Source organism: Convolutriloba macropyga, chromosome 4 (genome assembly GCF_964194025.1).
Source record: "Convolutriloba macropyga chromosome 4, txConMacr16.3, whole genome shotgun sequence".
In the NCBI taxonomy this organism is placed as follows: domain Eukaryota; kingdom Metazoa; phylum Xenacoelomorpha; order Acoela; family Convolutidae; genus Convolutriloba; species Convolutriloba macropyga.
Window position 1 is genome coordinate 16,708,462 of NC_134471.1, and position 25,418 is coordinate 16,733,879.

A 25,418-nucleotide genomic window follows, 5' to 3' on the forward strand; every position below is an offset into this window, starting at 1 on the left:
AAATTCAGCCCGAAATGTTTCCAGAATTTAGGAAACATCTTTTCAAAAATTGCAGAATTTAAGTATTTGAGGAAATCACAAATTACAACTGCAATCAAAACTAAGAGTTTTTTAAAATTTGTGGGCGTTTTCTTAATCCTACTCCAGAGCAAATTATCGCGGTAATGATATTTTTAAACATTTTTCCACCATTATTTGATATTGGGATCTATTCTGTTTTGAGCCCTCCCCCCCGAGCTTAGTGGGCTTATATCTGTTCCACCCTCCAGCCGCGCGTGCTATTTTTTTTACTTAGTAACGTGCTACATAACAACATATATTTTGTAACAATGTAACTGGGGGGACGAAAAAACACTCGGGGGGGGGGGGGCAAGACAGAATAGATCCTGATATTGTTCCACTTTGCAATGTTCACGTAAATGAACATTTGGCGTACCAAAATTGAACATTCCAATGTTGAAAAATTGAATGTTTCCTATTTGGTGCACGCCACACTCAGTTAAAGCATTTATATTCGAAAAATTATTCTTGGCAAAATCTCGCAGAATAAATTTTTACGATAATGTTTTGGTTGATCAGGCCAGAGAAAGAATAATGGAGTAAAAATCTGGGCATATTATAACCGATAGTGAATAGAAAGGGTCATCGTTTTCAAAAATCATCCGCTTAGTCAAACAGTGGAGTTTTTCGATTCTTATGAGTTTCCAACTTATAGGGTGACTTCTGTAAATAGATCCGACGTTTTTTTGTAACGAGTATTTTGTCTGTGATCATTTTGTGAGATTAATTTTCACTTACCGTTAAACAAAAAGAAGTATTGAATGCTCATTATTAAAAAATACCAAATGGAAATGAAATGAAAAACAAAAACAAGTTCGAGGTTCAAATGCTTTCAAGAACTGTAAATCGAAAACTTTGTCAAACTGGAGTTTGCGACGCTTGCTAACTATGGTTAACCTCTGCCAATGGCAGGCACCATATATTACTGTTATATTCGCAACTCCTGAGAAAATTCACAACAATTTATGAAGACAGTAGTTTGTGTGCGAGATCTTTCGGCTCATTCGCATTTTCCTTCTAATCGATTCACGAAACTGGACAAAATGCATAACCGGATTTCGGTAGGTTTTAAAGTCCTACACTTCAAACTGAAGTGACTTTAGAGAGCTTGGAAATATTTATATGAAATCTATTTTATTGGATTGTAAGTTTTGGCGCCACTTCAAATCAGCAATAAGAACCATTAGACAGGAAGAAATAACTGTTCAAACAAAAAAAAATTAAAATTTGTCAAAACTCAAAAATTGTCAAAACAGAAAAATTTTGCAAGTTGGGACCGAAATTATGTACACCCCCAGGTTTTGGGAAGGGAAAACTTGAGCAAACCGAGGTTATAGCACACGGTTAGGCTAAGCTCTAAGCATTCAACGAATGTTATCCCATCAAACCCACAAGTGTGGCTATTAGCACTTACAAGGAGCAAAAAGTGCACTTTTGTTATTTTGTTATTTATTGTCAAATTTGCTAAATCAATGAGTTAGTACGTATCAGCCTTGCTTATGTCAACAAAAGCAAATATTGCACTGATTTGACATTCATTAAGTAAATATTGATCCGAATCACTTTCGTGATTTACCAATCACAAACGAGTAGCAAAGATGTTAGAAATGATTTTTAACTGATATTTATTTTAAGTTTCGGCGTATCATTAGATCTGGTGAATTCTAAGTTAGTTGAGTTTTCTCTCAAGAAGTTAGCAACAATACTAGCTATTGACTGCAGCCTTTCAAATTTCAGCCAGCAGGATATTAAACATACTTCATCACCAAGGATAATCTTAAATTCAATCAAAGTCAAAGTTACAGTCCTTTGAACGTCCGAGCGACTAATTTTTTCTCAACGAATTTATTAGTCAATCCAAATAAGTGAGGAATTAGTCTGTGAATTTTCAGTTCTGCTGAGGATCCAGAGCAGCCGCAGCTTTTGGTCCGTCAACCCGGACGACAAAAATAACAGTGGCGCAAACAGCAACGATTCTTCAATTCAATTAGGTGGATCAAAGCACAACCAGCAACGATGGCCACCAACAGTCCCAGCAAACGCTGAAAAACAGTTGACTGGAACACTAGAGGTCGATTCAAGACGTTCGAGCAAAAAAAGCTGACCTACTCAAGTTATTCTCCAGACAACCCTCTGAGCTAGAAGGCTACCTGACACAAAAAAAACTAAGACAGCCAAAAGTTCCTATCGATGCTTCTTCGAGACTTACGACAACTCAGAAGACCAACAGACAGCAGCAGAAGTTAAAACTAAAAACAAAGTTTTTTGAAAACTTCGACAATGACCACAAGCGTTTGTTAGAAAGATAGAATAAAATTTTGCGGTGGGTAGTAGACAAAATACAGTTTCTCCGAGATATTGAAAGTTGTCGCACAACAGTCGTGGACTGCCGGAAAAACACAATCCGAGCATTCAAATTAGTGGAAGCTGCTGCTTCCATTTTGATTGAACTGTCAATTTTGGAGAAGAAGTTGAAGGCAAAAAACTGAAGCGATTTCGAAAAACAGACGTTGTATAATCAACTAGAAGAGTTATTTTGAAATTTATATGAGGTTTAGGCAAAATGGATTCGAATAACAAAACCAGAAGATGGCAGCCAAAGACTTGTGGACGTCAGCGATAGCAGGAGTTACAATCGACACCTGATCAAGCAGAACGGGCACAGGATTGTGGAAGCCAAACATCCCTAGTGGCATCCACATCAAGTAGCAAAAATGATCCAAACCTGACGGTAATTAGCAACAATAAAGACATTTCAAATTCAAAGGGAAAAACTGTTGAGTTTTGCTCTCAGAAGTCTGCTGACAAAAAAAGTAGAAAGGAACTCGGTTCTGCCAAGTCCCTCTCGTTGAGACAACGTGAAGTCGAGCAAATGGAACTTGAAAAATTGTTGGCTAAGCAAGAAGCAGAGCAACAGCTGAGAGACAAAAAAACTCAAATAGAAATGGAACCTGCACAAATTGAATTACGTCAAGGACAAGAAAAATTAAGTCTACAGCAGCAACAACGTCAACAACAACAATAATTACAAGAGATTGGTCTAAATTTGCAACAAAAATAAGACAAACTGCGTCTGCGACAGCATGAGCAAAACCTTGAAATTGAAACAAAAGCTGAAACCGACTACGATCAAAGACTTCTAAAACCTGAACTGACCCGAGGAAGCTCAAGAGCGTCTAGATCAGTGGCAGATGAGATAGAAAGTGCTGGGTCAAGACGCAGTCAAGAAAGAACAGAAGGGTGGGCGGAATCAGCGGCTCAATAGTCTGGCCCTAGAAGGCCATTTTCTCCATACTGTGTTGTCGCTCTCCCACGAATGTCACACAAGCAATAGGCGACAAGCGTTTCAGCACCTATCCAAAACTAGCAAGCTATCTCAACCGGAAACAGGACTCTTTTCATCGCCATTGATTGGGCCAATGGTTCTAGAAAAACAGAAATCCATATATCATTTAGAGTAAAGTAGTCAGAAGCGCCGTTGACAAAGACGTTGTTTCAGCAACAAGGAACGTCATTAGTCCAAAACAAACAGAAGTCAGATTCACATAAACACCTCTCGAAACACATCTGCCGAGAGCAAAATTAGGAGCATAGCGAACGAAATAACTCCAAAAGCTATTTATCAACCAGTATCAAGTGGTAGTTCCGGTGGCCTGTCCCAACTAGAACTAACTGAGTTTTCAGGAGGTAGGGGATTTTTGATGTGGTTTTCCATCAAAAAGAAATCAACTCTACTGAAAAGATGCAATACCTAAAGAACCTTCTCTTGGGTTGAGCGAAAGCAGCAAAATCGGTAATGGGATTCAGCTCACAATCATACAACCATGCTTGAGATATACTCTGTTAAAATTACGGCAGATCAGATTTCATAGTCGATGCTCAATACAAGAAAATGCATACTCATTCCCCAGTTCAGCACGACAATTTCACGGAAATTGACAAATTTGCAAATATGGTTTCGAATGTGTTAAACTCTTTAACTCAAATGGGATACAATTCCGACCTACATTCACTAGCAGGGCTAAATTCAAAAACGAAAAAACATTCTCAGCGACTGAGAGAACATTGGTTGCAGTATATGCAAAAGCGTCAATTACTGAGAGCCAAAAGATTGTTTTCAAAGAGAGGCATGCCTCTAAATTGGTAATTCATGGGAACCTGTTAGCACAGACAAAATCGTCGTTTGACAGAAACAAATTTTAAAGCGGCGATAACCCAAAGACGAGTACTTTGCTTCAAATGCTGATATTTCAAGCAACCCCATGAACCTCGAATGTCCCTTCAAGAACAGACAAAACCCTTTTTGGAGTTGTGATAAGTTCAATTCAAAGAAAGTAAATGAACCACACAAGAATGTCCAGAAGTTCCAACTGTGTTTCATTTGTTTGAGACCAGGTCACCTGTCGAAGGACTGCAAAAGCAGGACATGAAGTGTAACCAGTTGTGGAAAACAACACTACAAACTTTTACACATTGACTTTGCGAAGAAGAAGAAGACTACAAAGTTTGTTTTGGATAATGCAACGACAGTTAAAACTTACATCATTCAGGGAAGATTTCCAGTGGTGCGAATGAAACTGACGAGCAGAGACCAAAACCTAATTGAACTATCAATGTGTTTTTCGGGATCCTCAACCTCACTTGTAGACAAGGCAGTGGTACCGAAACTTCAATATCATGGCCTTAAAGCGTCCTTAGATTAGCCGGGGTCCATGGCTTACAGGATGTCAAACATGAAATAATGCGAACAACAGTTTTAGCTCCTCAGAAGTCTCGACCATTGACCACAGTGCAATTCTATGTGCCCGAAAACTGAAGTTGACCAAATTGTGGAGCTGCAACAGTTGAAAAACCATTATCCACTTTTGAGGAAATTGACAAATCAGAAATCAGACCTACCATCTAAACGAGTTTCTAGTGATTCTTGGACAAGATTGGTACGACATCCATCACACTGTTGAATTCAAGAAGTCAGAATACTTGGAGAGTGAAATCAAAGACTGGTTGGGCATTAAGTTCTCCGTTACCAGGAAAGAAAGCATTAACTCTTGTCACAACAGCAACATAAATTGCAGATGATAAATTAGCAGACCAGTTGAGAAAGTGGTGGGATATCTAGTCCTACGCCTGAAACTGCTATATCACCCCTCAATCAAAAGAAGAACATGGAGCAGTCATGACGCGGGAGCAAACAACGGTAAAAATTAAGATCTTGTTCTTCCATGGCGAGAGGACGAAGTGAAGTTGACGAACAACTTCTACATTGCAATGGGGTTATTCAAGTCCCTAGAACGACTCCTGCAGGAAGACGAAACGCTACTAGGAAACCATTGACACGGATGTCAACAGCGGATACGATCGGAAGGTTGACCAAACTGAACTGAATGAAATCCGATACAATTGTCACGTCATCCTGTCATTAACCCGTATACAATTGAAAAAGTCAGAAAGAAGCGAGTGCAACGCCGCAGCAAAGTATCATGGCGTAGTCTTTATTGTCAAAATTATATCTTGATCACACCTGCTGCAGAGACTTATCGAATTTTTTTTGCTTCTGAGAACACCAAGTAGCTTTATCAGCCAACCTAGAGGCAATGGTTCTTCAAATCGCTGGCTGTCTCAAGCGACGACAACCGATGGCTACGATTACTCTGGCGAGAAGACCTACAGCAAAAAAATTGATGTTTACGAGGACATACGGAACAATTTTAGGAAGAAAAACTTGCCGACTTGTGTAAATTACGCTTTGCGCCAATTGGCGAAAGATGATGCAGTGAACAACAAAAGTATCTTTAAAACGGTTCAGCGAAACTTCTACACTGAAAACTTCCTTAAGTCAGTCCAAACCCCTCAGAGGTAATTAGAACAAATCTCAAAAGTCCGAGAAGTCCTCAAGAAAGTTGGAATGAATTTGACAAAATGGACAACAAGTGACGATGAAGTCAAGTCACAGATCCCAAAGACAGACAAGTGAACGAAAGCTTTGAAGATTTTCGAAAATGAACAACAATCATCTTCAATCCGTGGAATAAACTGGAAGTGGACACAGATAGTCTCATTGTCTGTCGTGAATCTGAGCAAGAATTTCCAGCAAAAATAGCTCAGAGAGTTGTTCTATCGTTTGTCTCAGCAGTGTTCAACCCCCTTGGGATATCTTCACATTTTACCATACAAATGCGGTTTCTACTTAAAAGCACTTCGGCAGCAATGGTGCAAACATGGACAAAAAGTTGACGGCAGATCACTCAAAACCGTTCATTCAATGGTGCTCAGAGTTGAGAGAAACAAGAAGATGAATCACAACTTTACAGATGAATCAGAAGAAGCAATGTACGTTGTGTCATATTTGCAAAATGAAACAAAGCTAAGAATGACCTGTATAATGGGGAAATGTTGTTTAGCACCCACCAAACACATGAAAAAACCGAAGTTAGAACCCCAGGCCTCATCTTACATCTTACAGAGTTCGTCTCAGAAAACAGATTTTCAACAATTATGATGTCAGAATTGACAACATCTATCATTGGACCGACTCTTGTTCGTTGCGAACAAAGCAGCGGAAATAATTGTTTGTTCCAAAAAGCAGCGAAAATTTTGCAAAAATTGTCAATGGATCAATGAAGAAACGTTGAAGGTGTCGAAAGCCCTAGCAACATAGGATTCCGAGGAATGTCAATTGAAGGACCATGGGAGTCCGTGTAGTTGAGCAGGCCGACATGGCTACAAAAGGATGGTAATAAGATAATTGGCCAAAGCCATGCTGTCAAAAGGACGAACTCGAGCCCGAGCATGCTATCCGTGCTGTATCGACAGAAACACAAGCTAATAGCTTCTGTTAAATAGAATCAAAAATTTGATTGCCTACTGCATGATATTCAAGACGAAGCAGAAGGGACCTCTCAAAGGAGAGGAGATCCATCAAGCAGAGCAAATGCTTTCTCAATTTGTTCAAACCGATAGCTTCCGTTTTGTTTCAAAGTCGATAGAAGCCAGTAAAAAAATTCAAAAAAATGAACCTCGCCAAATTGTCACCCTTCATAGAGGAAAATGGAACAGCTTGGGTGAAAAATCAAATGACGCATTCGAAATTTGATTAACATGCCAAACAATCAACTTTGCTAAGAGCAAAGCGTCAAGTCGTACGACTTGATGAGCCTGTTTTCCCATTCACCCACACTGGAGTAGACTACTTAGGACCCATCGAAGTGATGTTCCTACGACGCACCTTGAAGGAAGGTGCTGCTTCTTCATTGGTCTAACAGTAAGAGCAGTACACATCGAAATTGAACAGTTATTGTGCACCGAGTCATGTCTACCTGCAAATACAAGATTCCTTGCAACACGTGGCTGTCCCAGTACCGTCATCAGTGACAACTGCACGAACTTCGTTGGAGCAGTTAAGGAACTGATGGCATTCCTAGGGTGCACGGCGCAAAACTAACATTGAAAGGGATTTACCACCGAAACAGATTGTTTGGAAATTCAACCCTCTCGGAGGCCAACACTTTGGTGGTATCTGGGGAAGACTGGCTCAAGGCTGCTAGAAAATTATGATTGCAATTGTAGACAACCGAAGCCTCACAGTCAAGGTACTTAGCGCGACCCCTGACAGCAGTAAGTGATAACTCAGAAGATTTCACAGGACTCGACTCGCACCTAATCATTTCTTGGGAAAACGAGAAAACGCTACTGCACCTTTAATGCCATCCAGCGAGCGGTACCATGATCCAAACAAAATTTTCAAAATGGCTCAAGCATATGCCGACATGATCTGGAAAAGATGGATTCGTGAATATCTTCCCCAATGAAACCAAAGATCGAAGTGGTCAAGAATATGTGCGAATACTGAAAGAGGGAGAACTTGTTTGGATGGTAGATGATTCAGTGAAACGATGTGAATACAAAATGGGTTGGGTCTACTAAGTCATCAAAGGCGACGATGGCGTCGTAGGATCAGCAACAGTCAAAATGGCACATGGCGAATTCGACAGACATGTAGTGAAATTGGTGCCCTTGTTCTAAACTGGTGTTTCCGAGATGACAAACAAGGCCGGCGATTATGACGGCAACTCAAATTGGCAACAGGAGCCATCAGATAGCAAATAACAAGTTTTGAACCTAAAAAAAGAGCTTAGAATTTGTCGAAACGAGTAGCAATGATGTTCTAAATGATTTTTAACCGATATTTACTTTAAGTTCCGCCGGATCATAAGATCTGGTGAATTGTAAGTTAGTTGAGCTTCCTTGACAAGAAGTTAGCAACAATACTAGCTATTGGCTCAAACCTTACACACTTCGGCACGATTTTGAACATATTTTATCACCAAGGGTTTTCTTAGCTTCAATCCAATAAAAAGTTACAGTCCTTTAATTGTCCGAGCTTTCCGCTTCGCATATTTTGACCCCGCATCATTTAACACTATCATTTAGCCTCTCTAAATATTGAGTGAACTAATAAAGAGACTAGTCACACCAACCACACTTGGATCACCTTGGAGAAATTATTGTAGACCAAGCACAATCTGCAACACAACGATAGAAAACATCAGGCAAACAGTCCCAATCAAGGCGGCCAACAAAAAGAATTATTGATAAGAAGCAACCCTTGTTAAAAAACGACAGCGATAAAATGTAAAAAAGAATGTTTACCGAGCCTATTATGATGGTATGACCAAGATTTCAAACCCCACGTGGTTTAAAAATTTACGTAATTTTATGTTGGACCGATTTTCTCCCGAGTTACTGACAGCTTTCTACAAGCAACACTGTGCTTGGCGATCCGGAATGGCAATGGGAAGGCACGGTTCCGAATGCAGTTGTAAGTAAACTATTTAGTGAACGCGAAGTAAGCCGAAGTAAAAGTAAGCCACCCCAGATGAGAGGTAGAAGTATGAAAAGACTGTGGTCGACCCATAATGGACACGATAAGACTTTAGGTCGACCTTAATGGTCATGGTTGACTTTAGGGCGACCGATATTGGTGATAAATTTCGGAGACAATCTCTGTTTGTGTTACTTATACAAGTATCATAATCTAACGTTCACTGAAATTGGTTCACTTTTGTAATTATTACTTAGAAGGAATGGAAAATTTCCTCGTTGCATCTAAATGCGTTGTCTAAGACTTGTGAAAAGCTAAGGTTTTTTTCTGGCGCAGTTGTCAAAAACGAAAAGTACAGAAAACGTCAAACTAGTCTACACCCCAGTTGATAGGTCAACTTATGAAAAGACCCTGGTCGACCGATATTTGTGTATGAAAAGACAGTGGTCGACCGATAATGGATATGATCAGGAAAAAGAGAAATAAAGCCACGACATGAAAGCAAGCCAAAAAATTTTTAATAATTATGTAACCTATCCAAAATAATACATTGTCAACCGTTAAAATCAACACTGCGCATAGTTTTATTCTGCATAATGTATTCCAAAGCACCAAATAAACAAAAATACGTCAATTTATAGACATTTAGTGGCTACGGGCCTCCTCAGCGGACCGCGGTCTATGACCATGCTTCTCATCCGCTCTGGGATGTAATCCAGAAACCGCAGGCCGGTTATTGCCGACCGGTCCGCCAGGGGCACCTTACAATACGGTTATCCCAAATTTTTTCGGCTTACTGAACCTCATTTTCGAAATTCGGCTTGCTTGCTTATCCGCTTGCTTCACCGCCACCGAACTATTTTCCATTGGATAAGTTTAAATCCCCAAAGCTGCGGATTAAAATTGGTGACAACTCCGGATCTCTATATTGGATAAATCTAGTCGACAACAAATAAGCAACTCAGTTGCCGCAGCAAAGAGCTTCAAATGAAGTTAGAAAAATTACCAACAAACTTATTCTCTCCCCCGTGTCTCAGGTGTTTAGCTTGAGAAAAATTGTTTAGCTTTGCTGAACAAAAGAAAACGCTGAAAAACAAAAGTTTAAGATTTTTGAATCAGAAAAGATCATTATTTGGCTGCAACCAACAAACATGAAAGATGCTAGTTTATCAGAATCTTCTGTTACATCGGTTGCAAAACCTTATTACACTAACAATTCGTAAATTTCGAAAACTTTAGATGTGAGTTTCGTTATTAGTACATTGTACAATTGCAAACAATTTAAATTTTTTGATATATTTGTTCTGATTTTCGTCTATTGATTTTTTGGCTTCTCATTTTGAGCATTTTAAGCATTACAGTGAGTTTCGAGTTTTTCAGAAAAGTTTTGATCTAAAATTTTGTCATGAAATAACTTTTTAGTTTGAAAAGTCATATAGGCAAAAGAAACAGCTATCAGACAGAAAATCACTAGTAAAAATTGCTGTCTGAAAAGGAAAAACTAACAGAACTTACAGAATATTTACAAACTTCAGCATGTAAAAACAAGATTTCCGGTAGGTATTGGAACACTTGTGAAAGAGCCTTGACTTCGCCCATTCCATTCTCTTCTCACTCTCTCTTTCTCTGTCTGTCAGTGTGTATGTGTGTTAAATACTTAGTTTATAACAAGCTTCTGAGTTTCAGTTGCAAGATAATTGCATTCACTTTGGGAAAAAACCTGCTCACGAAATCAGAGTTATTTGACACAAAATTGAGAAACATTTTTTATTGCTGAGTTTATAAAAAAGAAATGAATGCAATGATCACGCCAACAAGTTGATAATAAGAACACATTCTTTAGAATTTTGATTTTCCTCGAAATGATTTTATTTTTCCCAGTGCGTTGCGGAAACCCAAATGTATATTGGAGCTCGAAATTGATCCTATTTCTGCATGAGCAAAACGATCAAGACAAGCAAATGTTTTTCAATGGTCCGGTTTTTGTTGTCTGTGATCTACTTACATTTTGCTTGAAAGTAATTTTTTCCAGTTTTACAGTATAACTTTCTAGCGACACGTCAGTCGAAGTTGACGTGAGTTGGAAATAGTTGATTGATAAATCAATCTTTGTTGGGATGGACAGTTGACGTTTTGGTTCCCATTATTTCAGCGATACGTTGACCAGTATCACAGAAAGAGATGCCCGCTTTCATTAAGTTAAGTGTTAATAGGTTGGCTGGGAGCAAACTTGAGCAAATAAAACAAAAATGATTAAAAAATTGACAAAATAAGTTTTTGAAAAAATCAATAATCTGTAATCATGACCTTGAAATATCATAGCGACACGTTAGTGGAATTTCACGTGTGATGCAAATAATTGATTGATATATGAATCTATCTGTTGTGATGTTGTGATGGCGAGTTGAAATTTTTGTTCCCATTATTGCAAAGATCATTTAAACAGTATCATAGAAAGAGATTCCCACAGCCCAATGATCATTTTATAGGCACATTTTTTGGAATCGAAACAAACAGCCAATGGGGAATTCAAAATGGCGTCCAACACTCTCTTGTTAAAAACTGGATGATGCATCATAACGTCCAAGATCATTCATACATCAATCAATCAGTACGATTTCATAAATTTTCAGCATCTGTACGCTTTTTCACATAAATTAATTCCATAGCAAACGTTTCTGTCAGTATTTTGTTTTCTCTGATTAAAATCTGCCTTTGGACGTACTCTATGAAGGAGTATATTAAAAATTGTTAGAGTAGCCCTTCAATGATGGGTCAGTTAAAGTTTCCTGGGCAGTTTTCTTTATCTAACATCTAATCAAACAATCCACATAGGCAGACTATGATTTGCGCTGTTTCGATCATTTAGGCCCATTTTTCGAAATAATGCGACTGTGTGAGGGAATTAATTAGACTATGATTCGCACTGTTTCGATCATTCTGGCCTATTTTTCGAAATAATACGACTATGAGAGGGAATTAAAGAGACTATGGTTCGATTTTTTTCGGTTTAATTAACCAAATTAGGGCTATTTAGGAAGAAATAGAGGGACTATGATTTGATTGAGTCCGATTATAATTCGAAATAAGCCGTGCGTGCCAGCCTTTTTGCTACTATAATTCGTTGATGTCAGATCATGACTCGAAATAGTGTGATCCAAAAGTTGACTCCAGACCGTGTTTTTATGGTCTGCGAGCTAGCACCCCCCAGACAAAAAATTGTCGAATCATATTTCGACCACCTCGCCTCGCGAACAAATGCAGTTCCGTAAGTTAGGTATTAAAAGCATTCATGTGATCAAATTTGAGCAAATCCGCGATGAAACAAAAAGGATTAAAAAATCGACAAAATTAGCATTTGAAAAAAAAACAATAATCTTTAATCACAACCTTAATATTATGGTCATGGTCAATAATTTAAGTTTTCAGAAAATTGTGAATATTTGAAGTTCTGATACTCAAGTCAAATATTTGTGTATGATGGGGTCATCTCACCCACAAAAAACATTTGGAATCAAGTCCGGCGTTTTGTTCTTGTTATTAGTTTTTTTTTAAGTGGAGTAGTTTGTAACTTCAGATTAAATTTTTTAAATGATCATAGTAACTCACAAAAATTTTGATGTTATTGAATCCGTGCAGATATTTATCAATACGTTTCACTGAGACATGAGGCTTCTCATCAACTACACTTCGTTTCATATACCACCTTGAAATTTTTGAGCGTTCTAAAAAAATGATTTTCGCCCGGTGAAAATGCGAGAGATATCATAAAACTTTGACAATAATCTTATGAGCTCTAAAGTTCGCCTCTCTGGTATTGGAGAGTGACGCACATACCGCACAGAATATGTCAAGGGGCCAAAAAGACAGAATAAACTACTTTGACTCATCCAATGCAGATCGTTTCTTTGTTACTTTTATATATAGGTATGCGTTTTTATGATTTATTGAAAGAAGTAAACTATTGCCCAACATTGCTATTACAAAAAGACATGCCAAACGAGTCTAACAGACCTCTTCAGCTCTCTTAGAGAGGGAGAGAGAATAACTATTTTATCTTATAGGAATAGTTTTTGCTATATAAGCATTAAATTTAAGTGAATATCAAATATATATAAAAATTTTTTCTTTTTAAGTTTAATTGGGAACAATTTATTTGAAGCGAAAATCACGCCATTCGCTACCTTTTTGAGCAGCAACTGCTGTGGATTCATTTATCAGATTTTTTATCAGAGGAATTTTAAATACCTATAAAATGATACGTTTATCTGGCAGGTGTAATGGAAGTGAGTGCCAATCCAAAGCTACATATCTAGAGAATGATCTAAAAACAAGTTAACAGATGGAAAGTTATCTACATATATCATTAGAGTAGTAAGTACGTTAGTTCTATTAGAGTACGTAGGTAAACTGAATTGGTGTAAAGAAGTCTTTGATAATTCAATTGTATTGTAAGAAGTACAATAAGGTTTCTAACTCAATCAGTTGTCTTACGCCGATCAATTTATTACTATTTCTTGAATCATTTGAGTACTTGATAATAAATCTTAAGAATGCACCAACAGAGCAGATTGATAGGCTTCCTAAAAAACAACCAGGGTGAAAGAATTTCAAGAAGGCATAAAACAGTGTTGTGAATGACAAGTGCATGAAAGAGCATGCGTTTTACTGTTGTGGAAAATCTGTGTCTTATAGTCTCAATGATTTGGACACCAACAGTAGTCTTTTTCACTTCTGTTTGAGATCCGAGCTTTTGTCCGTGGAGACACTTACATACTTACACTGCTTTGTGTTCCAGCTATTGCTGTTCCTACAAATACACTCCTGGACATTTTTTTAATTCACGAAGACTAAAATTCCTTTTTTTCCAATCACAGTCATTATATTGATGCCAAATTAAGTTTCAAGACTCCTGTTGTTAATCTGCGAACAAAAATTGCTGTTTTTGTGACTACAAGAACTACTCTCAATCATGAGCATACTGCAAAAATTTTTCAGTTTTACATACTTGCTCGGTGAAATCATTAATTTAGAAGCGAGAACATAAAATTCTTCCCTGGGGAACCTTTTCTCTTAGCTCTAGCCAAAATTTAAAAAAATTCAAAACAAATTTGTTGTAATCCATTCGGAATAAAAATTTATTGACCATTGTCGCAAAGGCTGAAAAGTTTAGAGAATGTAAATTTCTCAACAATATTTGATGTGAAAGTTAGTTGAAAGCGTTGGGTTAATTAAGTGAAAACAAGTAAATAATGTATTTTTTTTCAATTTCATGTTTTTGTCAATTTGAACTTCTATTTGAAATGAAATACCATTTTCTGCTGATATCACACATCGGAATCCAAAAGCAGTAAAAAATGCTCAAGCTGACACAAAAAGACAAATTTACCCTATGAATTAACTTGATTCCTGCAACTCTGAACCTTCTTTTGCTCAACTTTAAGTATGGAATATTCTTTTCTCTTAGAGCGAGAGAATTATGTCCACCCTTGCTAATACGGCATGCGAACCAAAGAGATCTCGTCAACTTTGATATAGAGGGAGAAGAAAGTGTGATGTTTTCAAAGAAACATAAAGAAACGTAGAAATTTTCATCATTAAAGCTTCAAAGAACAAAAAAAGAATTTTTTGATGAACTTTGGTGCTATCTCAATAAATAGTGGCCACAAAACCAGACTCGATTCTAATTATATTTTGGCGCAACCATTATCTTATTGATCTATCAATCAAATTTCAGAAGTAAATTTTTCCACCCAAAAAAATACGATGCCAACATCCAATGACCCCCAACTCGATTTTATCTAGGCCATATATGATTCTCATGAAGTGTTGATGAAAACAGAAAATCACGTCCAGTTTTGGGAACTAAAATCTAGTCACATGCCAATCAAGTAAATTGCTTTTAGCTCACCTAAATTCGCTCTGTGTATTTTGTTTTTTTTTTATAGATAACTATTATAAATAGAGGCTAAATTTTGTACATATTCAGTTCCATTTTTCATATAAAATTCAACTTATTGAATTCTTTTGACGCGTATGATCATCCACGACAGAAAGACAGCTAAAAAACTACGTTATTTAAAAGTAACAGCTGCGAACTCGACTATAAGATATTTTAATGGACTTATGAATACCTGTAAACATATACCTTTATCTCGCAAGTGCAGGAGTAGTGAGTTTCACCTCAACATTATTCGATTAAAAAATGATTTACAAAACGATGAAGCAGATGGAATATTCCTACATAACTTATTTGGTTGGTAAACCTGTTCATTCGATAAGAAGCCGGAGGCAAAGCGATCTGGTTTAACTTGATCTTTTCACCGTATTTTAGTAGTTATTTTACCCCTATCAGCTGTTTTATGCTGATAGCAATTTTACGTTGTCTTGTATCATTTGAGGAGTTGAAAATAAAAACAACTAAAAAAAACTTACTTCAAAGACCGATTGATTTGTTTTTCAAAGAAAGCATCAACTGTTAATCGACATGAAGAAAACATAAATCACTACTTTAAAGGACTAATGACATGTGCATAGAAGAGCATGAGAACTTATGTGGTAGAAAATATAAGTTGTAGAGTTTCCATAATGTGGATACCTACAAACGTATTTTTATAACTTTTTCACCTCTGTTTGAAAACCAAATTAATTGTTCATATCGGCACCAAAAAAATTAACTTGGTTTGGTTTTTACTATATTTGTTGTTACAAATACACGCCGGGAACTCTTGAGCCTCTTATCTTTATTGCAAGAGAAGGCTGAAAACTCCGTTTTGGCAATCACATCCAAACTTTAGATACAAAAAATTTCTAGAAATTAATGTTTACAAAATTAATTAATGGGTGAAAAACAACCGACAATATGGGCATACTGCAGGGCAGGTCTAAACCAGTTTTACATAATTGCTGTGTGACGTCATCAGTATATATTGAAAAAAAGAACCTGAAAGTATTCCCTGAGGAATATAAAATTTCAGCTCAATTAATTTTGATAGAACTCTGATAGCACAAACAAGTTGTAACCGATCTGTTAGAAAAAAAATCAATGACCTTTATATCAGAGGTTAAAAAGAATAGAGATTGTAATTTTTAAATTTGATTTCTTTGTGAGAGTTAGTCGAAGGCGTTGCAATAATTGGGTAATTAGTTTACGAATTCCGCGTTGTCTTCATTTGTAGATGGGCTGATGACAGCTGGGAAGACACACTCAATATTACAGTGACTCAAATTAAAGTCAAGTGTGAGCTAAAATACACTTGCCGCCAACATTAGCCCATCGGGGTGTTTTACAGGACAAATATTCTTGTTGGGATACAGTTCTCTGATGATATCAAAAAATTTTTTTTCTTGTATGGAAATGTGAGTCGCCAGTAGCAAAAGAGGGTCTTTCTTTTTTTTAACCATAATACTGTAATGAATCTGAGAGCACAAAAACTCAAAAGTTTTGTGTTTCTGTTTTGTCGTCAACAATCATTCGATCACATCATTTTTGTTTGTGGCAATATTTTCAGCTTTATCAGCCTATCATTTTTAAAAAGATTCCAATATTTTCAGCCTATTATTATTAATAAAACTCCAGCAATACTAATTGAGAGGAAACATTTCCAGGGAAAAGATTGAAAAACAGTGTTCTGTTTGTTCTTATATAATTGACAGTTTGGTTCGTCTCCTACTATGCAAAGAGCAATTTATTCCACGTTCACAGGGCAAATTTTTCATTTCCTCGACAAAGCAAATTTCTTTTAACAGTTTTGATGTTTTTCCTTCAAAAAAACTTTCTAAACGGCAACATACTCTTCTAATGCGCTCAGTCTGAGGTAAATGAACATACTAAGCATATAATTGGCCTTTGAAAACTCATTAACTTTGAACCATGGGAGTGCTGACGAGGATTGATGTCACAACAAAAGAAAGTTGATGTCACATTTTTCCCTATCAGATATTTGTAATATGAAGTTGTTTTGTTATCAACGCCTATAAACTTAAACTACAAAAAACCAAGATTGTCATTTCTATAACCGCTGTGAGTAACAAAGCTTTTATCTTCACCAAAGTTCCGTGTAAAAGTCTAAACGAAAAGTTTTCTTTATCTTGCAAACACGTGTAGGCAATATTGAACTGTCTATTGCAAAAACAAGAACGTATATTCTTAGAACACAGTCCGGAATTTCTTTGCCTGACAGATTAACGTGGTCTAGTTTATAGTCAACTATTAGAGTGATTGGGCTAGATTTGCTTGATGAATTGTCTGTATTTGTCAATAATTGCTCAACGTTAAATGATATATTCTGAAATAAATGGGTGGATTTGTATGTTTTGTTTTCAAAAAGCATTTCAGACAAGCAGCTGTTTGAAACCTTTTAACAACAATAAAACAACATTTAGTCGTATTTAGAACAGGAGAACTCTTAGAAAATTATACAACTCACTTTATTTTTCGCTTTAGTTGCAATTCTAGCACTTTTAGAAAGTTCATGGGTACTGGGAGCTAAAGTAAATAAGAAAAATTTATCGTCAGCTTTGAGTAAATTTTCTAATATACCTAAATAAATATTTTCAAGCATATAAACGAAAAAAGTTAAGTTGCCTTTGCTTTTTGTACATAATTTGAAAAATAATATGTACAAAGCGTAATTTTGTTTCAGACGTCCTAAAATTTGACCATGTTTTTGGTCTTAAGAGTCTGAACTTTCGCTCCATGTTACCACAGTGGTTCAACAACAGTTCAGCTTACACTGGAATTCTCTATTTGCAAAATAAGGCTTGAGATAATCTAATGCTTAATAATGAAAATTAAAAAAAAAACTTTAAAACACATAAAAAAGCCGATAATCCAAATTTTGAGTTTTGTGAAAAAATTTTTAAAAAGCATTTTTTCGTTTCCCTGCATTAGATTGATAGGTTTCTCAATACCATTGAGAGGGAGTTATCATGACTCGAATTTGGGTCAGGTCAACATTCAAAAATAAAATTGTGTTGTTAAATTCTCTTTTTTTTTGCTTCAACTGATGATGAATTTCCCGTCTAAAAAGCCTAGCAATTTGCGCTGTTTGCATTAACCTCCACTTGATTAGCAACGAAGTATGATTACAATGATTACGATAACGGCCTTATCAGCTACATCCACCATTTTTGCTAATCCTCGCCTGACTGATCCTCCACGCAAGAGATATGAACATTTTCTATGCGCAGGCATTGTTCACTGCTGTAAGTCACTCAGAATGATGACAAGACCTCCACAGATAAACAAAGTTTGCTTTCTAGTTCCTGAACAACATAGAAGTAACAGAGAAAGACTTTAAAAACAATTGTTCGGGATGAGCGCCGAAACCCAGATGCTTTTGCAGATGGCGCTGCAATTCTCATCAACACCAGGTTGAAACGAATTGCAAATTGAATTATCGGAAGACTATGTTTGACTCAAAGTTGTTTGTGAAAAGAGCTTCTCCGCCAGTAACTCCAGGTAAAAGACTTTTGTTCGACCCATGAGAAAGCCTTACTGGGCCAAAAATTCTTTTGAAATTACTTCTGATCATCCCATGAAGAGACCTTTGCTGAACTTTTACTAAAAAATTGGTCATTAGAAGATGGGTAGAAAGTTCAAAAATCATGAATTTTGTGTGACCGCAAATTACTGGTTGTACGCTAGAATTTTGTTTCTTGAAAATGACAGAGCACTCATGAGGGTTATAAAATGCAGCAAGTGCTAAGAATCTGTTCTCGTTCTGCAGAAAAAACAAAGGACACATAAGAATTGAAATTGTTCGAAAGACGATTAGATTACGTGGTGCGCACTGTAAACAGGACTACTCAAGTGTGCTTTGAGCATCCAGTTTGAAAAACAAAGAGAGTGATGAAAAAAAGCTCTACTGAAATTGAGTGAAAACTTAAAATTTCGCTCAGCTCATAAAAAAAAGTTTGAACAATAAAAAACTTCGACTTAGTTTAGCGGAAGACCAAAATTGACCCACGTGTGCTTAAGAAATGACTTTCTAGATCAATGAAAATCCAATCTCAGCGAAAAAGTGCATTGAAAAACGTTTGCTCGAGCCATGAGAAAACGATGCAGGACCCTAATTTCTATGACAAAAATTTTGATCATCCGATGAAAAGATACTGGCTAAACTTTAACTAAGAAAAATGGGCATGGCACACCGTTGGATAAATAAGTTGAAAAAATTTATGACTTTCTGAAAGATCAAATGTTCCTAGTTGTGTAGTTTGCACTTGTTTCTTGTGTTGATTGCACTTCTATCACATTTAAATAGTTCATGGATAATGAGAGCTAAATTCCATGGGTACATTTCATCGTCTGCTATGAGCGAATCTTCTGATGTACCCCCAAAAACGTTTTTACCCTCTATGTGATCAATTAACAAGTTAACGCGAACAATTTTAAAATATTCCAAGACTCTTTGATCTTTTGTTTTAATTAAAAGGCCGAGAGTTTGCTCTGTGTCATCATAGCTATTCAAAAACAGTTCGGCCTACATGCGCAAATCCATGTGCACGGTTATCGTCAGACATTCCTAGGTCTCTTAATCAGGCTTATTAAGCTGACACTACACACAATTTATTTCCATTGAAAGGTTCCGCATAAATAAGAGCCAAAATGCGTCAAATCAGTGAAAAAAGAATGCCCGGCTTCGAAAAAATTGTAACTGTTTCAATGAAGATACAGTGATTGACTTATGAAAAGAAAATTACTCGAGCCGAAAACAAGACAGTGCTGAACTATTAAAGGCTATGAAATGTTTTTCGCACGACCCATGAAAACTCATTGCTTGAGTGAAAACGACTCTCGGAAAATTATAATTAGAATTATCAAAAGACCAGGCAGAATCAAAAGGTGTTCTTGAAAAGACCTTCTAGATCATATTGAAGACCATACTCGATTTAAAAAAAAATTCATTTTTAAGTTTTCAACCGAAACATGAGAAAACAATGCTTCACACTCAAATACTCAATTCCTATAGAAAATATTTCTGATCATCCCATAAAAAGACTTTCAGTGGATTTTAACCAAAAAAATGAGCGTGATACATCCTTGTATAGAGCAGCTAAGAAAGTTTTTGGATTTTCGAAAGATCAAATATTATTGGCTGTGCGGTAACGGGGCCTCATTTGACAGCAAACATATAGTTGAATTGCAAACGTAGACATTTGCAATTTGAAAAAAATAGGCCTGAAAAAGAGGCCTTCTTCAACGGCTGACCGCGAAAAAACCACCAACAGAATTGAGGTCGAAAACTCTTGATCATAGAAACAACACAAAGTTCCCAAAAATTCAAAAATGAATAACATAGATTATAATGCATTGGAGGTACTAAATGTACAAAAATTATGAATTCCTAAAATTCGTTTTTATTTAAACTCAATTTGCATAATTAGAGAAATTTGGTCACAGACCAGTGTGTGTGTGAATTATTTAACCTTTCTTTTGATTGTGCATCAATTTCATTGAAATTTACAACGAAATTGAAAACCAAAATGTTTTTTTCACTGATTAAAATTTTTTTCAGTTGGCAGTTTCCTTAATTTAGAATCTCAACCGTATTGTAGGTCAGAATTGACCATACTTCACGGCACTAACTTAGTTTTTTCTATCAATCCAGGCATCGACGTCAGGCCTGAGAGCTATCTTTATGATGCTTGGACGATTGATTAGTGAAAGCTTCCATAAATATTTATAGGAGCTGACCTGCCGACCTCGAGTTAAACCACCAAATTATAAGTGGCATTGCTTTAATTGATGGCTTCATAATATCTGTGAAATTTCAAAAGTTACAAATATCGTTGTTGAGTTTAGAAAGCCATCATAGATAAAAATCAATGAAGAGAAAAACTTGTTATTGAAAAATTGTCAAGAATCAATCTAAATAAATTTGAAAACAGTTTCTTCTCGCAATCAATATGTTCAATAAAATATTTTTTTCCATGGAAATTGTACAACCATTTTTGTTGAAGATTCAAAAACAGTTGCGGATTAATACTGAATTTTGTAAGTAAAAAAACGCTATCGAAATTTGCCTTCATAATAAAGTTTTTCTTAAAATGTTTAACAATAGAATAGCTTAAATTACAAAACACTTAATTTTTTTGAATAACTATGTCTAATTCTAAAAATTGATTTAGAAAAACAGTAAACCTTAAGAACGATTAACAGAAAAAGCAATCAAATTATTCTGTTTACTTCCAATTAAACCAGCAAATTTTGTTTTTGTGATTTATATTTAAAACTCTCCGGTTAATTTATTTTCTTTTCCTAAACAGGAGTTTTTGAGTTCAATCACATCTGTTGTTATCTTTGAGTTTTTGGTGATGACATAATTTCAATTAATTTACTAACTTAATTTTCAAATTTCGGAGATGAAATTTTGCATTTCGACTATGTTTTCGACGGTACAATTTCGGTTTCCTTTCTTCATAACTAGTTGCGCTGTTAAATTACTGATGTAGATCTATTAATTTTCCATTAGTTCTCCAGCCCCAGGACGTTTGTGTAATAGGTCCCATTCAAAATTATGTGCTGTTACACAACCAACTTTCAAGGAGATGTTGTCCTATCGGCGAATCTCTCATTTGTACCTCTAAAATTCCAATTGTACCATATATGGAACTGCCTTCGTTACATTTAAATCTATATGCCTCATGCAATTTCGAATTTTGATGAAAAGATGATTTCAGTTTGGCAAACAAGTTTCAACTTCGTATGTAAGAAAAAATTAATTAACGTAGAAGAATTTTTTTCTTCAAAAAATTAAGCAAATTTTCCTCTGTATTAAACAAATACCATCGACTTCTGTTCTTCTTTCGTGAAAATTTTGTTTATGTTAAGATATATTTTTAGTAAAAAATAGAACCAGAAGTTTTCCAATCATTTCATTGGAAGTCTTATGTACAGTCCCTTCCGTCATGTTTTTCTTAGGATGTTATGGTGCGAAACGATAGAAATGTATGATTAATCCGGTATTAACGTTATCCCGGTATGATTATCCCATTGTGAAAATTAGTTTCTGTGATGAATTGTCCATCTGATATAATCACCTTTTGAACCATATCAATTCATGTCTGTCCTATTGTTTAGTTCTTTTTGCGCAATGAGAACAGATTCATACAACATGCTACATGTTAGAAACAGAAGGAATATTAGTGTTGGTTTTTAATCAAACTTCACAGCTAAGTTGATTTTCAAGATTGGACTTGGATGCAATGTCAGCAATTGCACAAGAGAATCAACGATCATGAATTTGAATCTGAGAGTTTCTTGATAAAAGAATTACATTATTAGTCCAATGGGCTGCATTAACCCCTCACCCTTACATCTTTTTGCATGGTCTCTCAAGGTGGGTAAAATGATGTAAGTGTTCAGGGGTAAAGGAGAAATTATCCCCGAACTCTTACTTCATTTTACCCCCCTTGACAGAGCAAAAAGATGTAAGAGTGTGGGATTAATTTTTTACCCCCTCACTCTTACACCATTTTACCCCGTTGGATGCTTAATGCAGCCCAAAAAGACGTAAATGTTTTGAGCTGAATTTTCCTAAAAAAATCCACCCATTGCATTCCCGCTCTTAATTCAATTTGGGCGGAAAAATTCGACCCGGGTTATGAAGAGAAAACTACCGAGCCAAGAAACGCCAGTGATGAACTATTAAAGGCTATGAAATGGTTTTCGGACTACACATGAAAATTCATTGCTCGAGTGAAAATGACCATTGAAAAATTATAATTGGAATTATCAAAAGACAAGGCTGAGTCAAAAGATGTTCTTGAAGAAACCCTTTAGGTCAATTAAAAGGCCATATTTGATTTTAAAAAATCCTATTTAAGTTTTCGACCGAAACATGAGAGTGCCATGCTTGACATTCAATTCATACAAAAAAATTTTTTGATCATCCCATAAAATCCACTTTCAGTGGATTTTAACCAAGAAAAATGAGCGTGAAACATCCATTTATATAACAGTTAGGAAAGTTTTTGGATTTTCGAAAGATCAAATATTATTGGCTGTGCGGTTTGATATTGTTGAACGAAATTGACAATATACTCACAGTGCACACTGTCAAAAAAGGGAACCCGATTTCTTATATCAGTCAATAAACAAAGATTATGACAGGAAAACCAGCTGTTATTGTCATCAAAAGTCTACTGATAATGGCGCTGTCTTAAATTACTGTAGCCGTGCACCATAACGAAATTTTTTCTATTCTAGGGTATAAAATTTGGTGTTTCAATGCAATCAGTTACTGGAAATTTTCCCATATCAAGACGTCTGGAATCTGTATGGTAGATAAATCATTTTCATGTTGAGTAATTTTTTGGAAGAAATGAGGAATTAAATATCCAACTAATTATGAGGAACCAATAAAATTTGGTTTTGATAGAAACTTGAAATTCCAATGTTGTATATAAAGTTGCATGTAATGTCCGCAAATCTAACTATGTTTGCCAAACCAATCTGTTTGGTACCACTGTTATTTCAGAGCGTCAAAAGAAAAAGAAGGAAATCTCGTTAAATTTTGGGGTGCAGCGCGTAATTTTGATTGGCACATATTCGACGTATGGCGCGGGGCAGAAAAACTGTTGATAATCGAAACAGTCTATTTCAATGTGTACCGGGGCCTCATTTGACAGTAAAAATATAGTTGAAAAGCAAACGTAGTCATTCGCAATTTGAAAAAAAAAATTTAGGCCCCAAAAAGAGAACTTCTTCAACGCCTGACCGCGAAAAAACCACCCATAGAATTGAGGTCGAAAACTCTTGATCATAGAAACAACACAAAGTGCCCAAAAAATCAAGAATGAATAACATAGATTATAATGCATTGGAAGTACTAAATGTAGAAAAATTGTGTAATAGTTTCTAAAATTCGTTTTTATTTAAACTCGATTCGCAGAATTAGAGAAATTTGGTCAGAGACCAGTGTGTGAATTATTTACTTTTTCTTTCATTTTTGCATCAATTTCATTAAAATTTAAAATGAATTTATAAACCAAAAGGTTTTTTCACTGATAAATTTTTTTTCAATTGGCAATTTCTTTTCATTTGCATCCTTAATTAAGAAACTCAACTCTTTTTAGGACAACGTTGATACTACTCCACGGCACTAATTGTTGAGTTTTTTATAAGTCCAGGAATAGACCTCAGGCCTGAGAACTAGCTTTTTTTATGATGCTCTGACGTTTGATTAGTGTAAGCTTCCATAAATATTGATAGGAGTTGACCTGCCGACCTCGAGTTGATCTACCAAATTATAAGTGACATTTGCTTTAATTGCCGTCTTCATAATATCTGTGAAATATCAAGTGTTACAAATATCTTCGTTTAATTTAGAGAGCCATCATTGATAAAAAATCAAATTACAGAAATTCATGTTATTGAAAAACCGTCAAGAATCAGTCAAATATCAATCAAATGTTATTGAAAACTGATTTTTCTCGCAAATAATATGCTCGATAAAAAATTTTGTTTCCATTGAAATTGTACAGCCATTTTTGTTAGAGATGCGAAAAACAATTGCTGATTAATACTAAATTTTGTCAGTAAAAGTAAAATACCATAATTTACAAAACACTTAAAATTTTTATTCTAACTATGTCGAATTTTAAGAATTGAGTTAGAAAAACAGTGAAATTATAAAACGATTAACAGTAAAAGCATTCAAAATGTTCTGTTTCCTTTCAATAGAACCAGCAAATTTTGTTTTTATGGGGAATTTTTGAAACTCCCCTGTTAATTTCTTTTCTTTTCCTAAACAGGAATTTTTCTCTTCAATCCTATCTGTTGTTATCTTTGAGTTTTTGGCGTTGACTTAACTTCAATTAAACAAGTACCAAAATGTTTTTCCAGTTTCGGAGATGTTTTTTGGAAGTTACAATTTCCGGCTCCTGTCTTCATACTTAGTTGCGCTGTTAAATTACTGATGTAGATCTATTAATTTTCCATTAGTTCTTCAGCCCCAGGACGTTTGTGTAATAGGTCCCATTCAAAATTATGTGCTCTTACACAACCAACTTTCAAGGAGATGTCCTATCGGCGAATCTCTCATTTGTAGCTCTAAAATTCCAATCGTTCCATATATGGAACTGCATTCGTTACATTTAAATCTATATGCCTCATGCAATTTCGAAATTTGATCAAAAGATGATTTCAGTTTCAACTTCGTATGTAAGAATAAATTAATTAACGTAGAAGAATTTTTTTCTTCAAAAAATCAAGCAAATTTTCCTCTGTATTACACAAATAACATCGACTTCTGTTCTTTTTTCGCGAAAATTTTGTTTATGTTAAGATATGATTTTTTCTTGTCGGGTTTTCTCGTATCTCGTTTTTTGTAGTTATTTTGTTAATTGTTAATCAACGTCTGATTGACAATACTGGATGTCCATTCAAATGTTCAATGGTTTTTTCTCCAGAGTTCTTTATTTTTAGTAAGAAATACAACCAGAAGTTTTCCAATCATTTCATTGGAAGTCTTATGTACAGTCCCTTCGGTCATTTTTTTCTTAGGATGTTATGGTGCGAAACGATAGA

The 25,418-nt window shown here is 35.7% G+C and overlaps 3 protein-coding genes across 3 annotated transcripts in view; all 3 read left to right on the forward strand.

The window, feature by feature from the left end:
- The window catches only part of LOC142337485 (peroxiredoxin-2-like), a 538,029-nt gene that overhangs the window by 349,136 nt on the left and 163,475 nt on the right, over positions 1-25,418 (forward strand). The gene's annotated exons all lie outside the window — the stretch shown is intronic.
- Positions 1-25,418, forward strand: part of LOC142337484 (transmembrane protein 64-like) — a 227,808-nt gene that overhangs the window by 168,615 nt on the left and 33,775 nt on the right. The gene's annotated exons all lie outside the window — the stretch shown is intronic.
- Positions 1-25,418, forward strand: part of LOC142337483 (COP9 signalosome complex subunit 5-like) — a 235,183-nt gene that overhangs the window by 100,475 nt on the left and 109,290 nt on the right. The window lies entirely within an intron of this gene.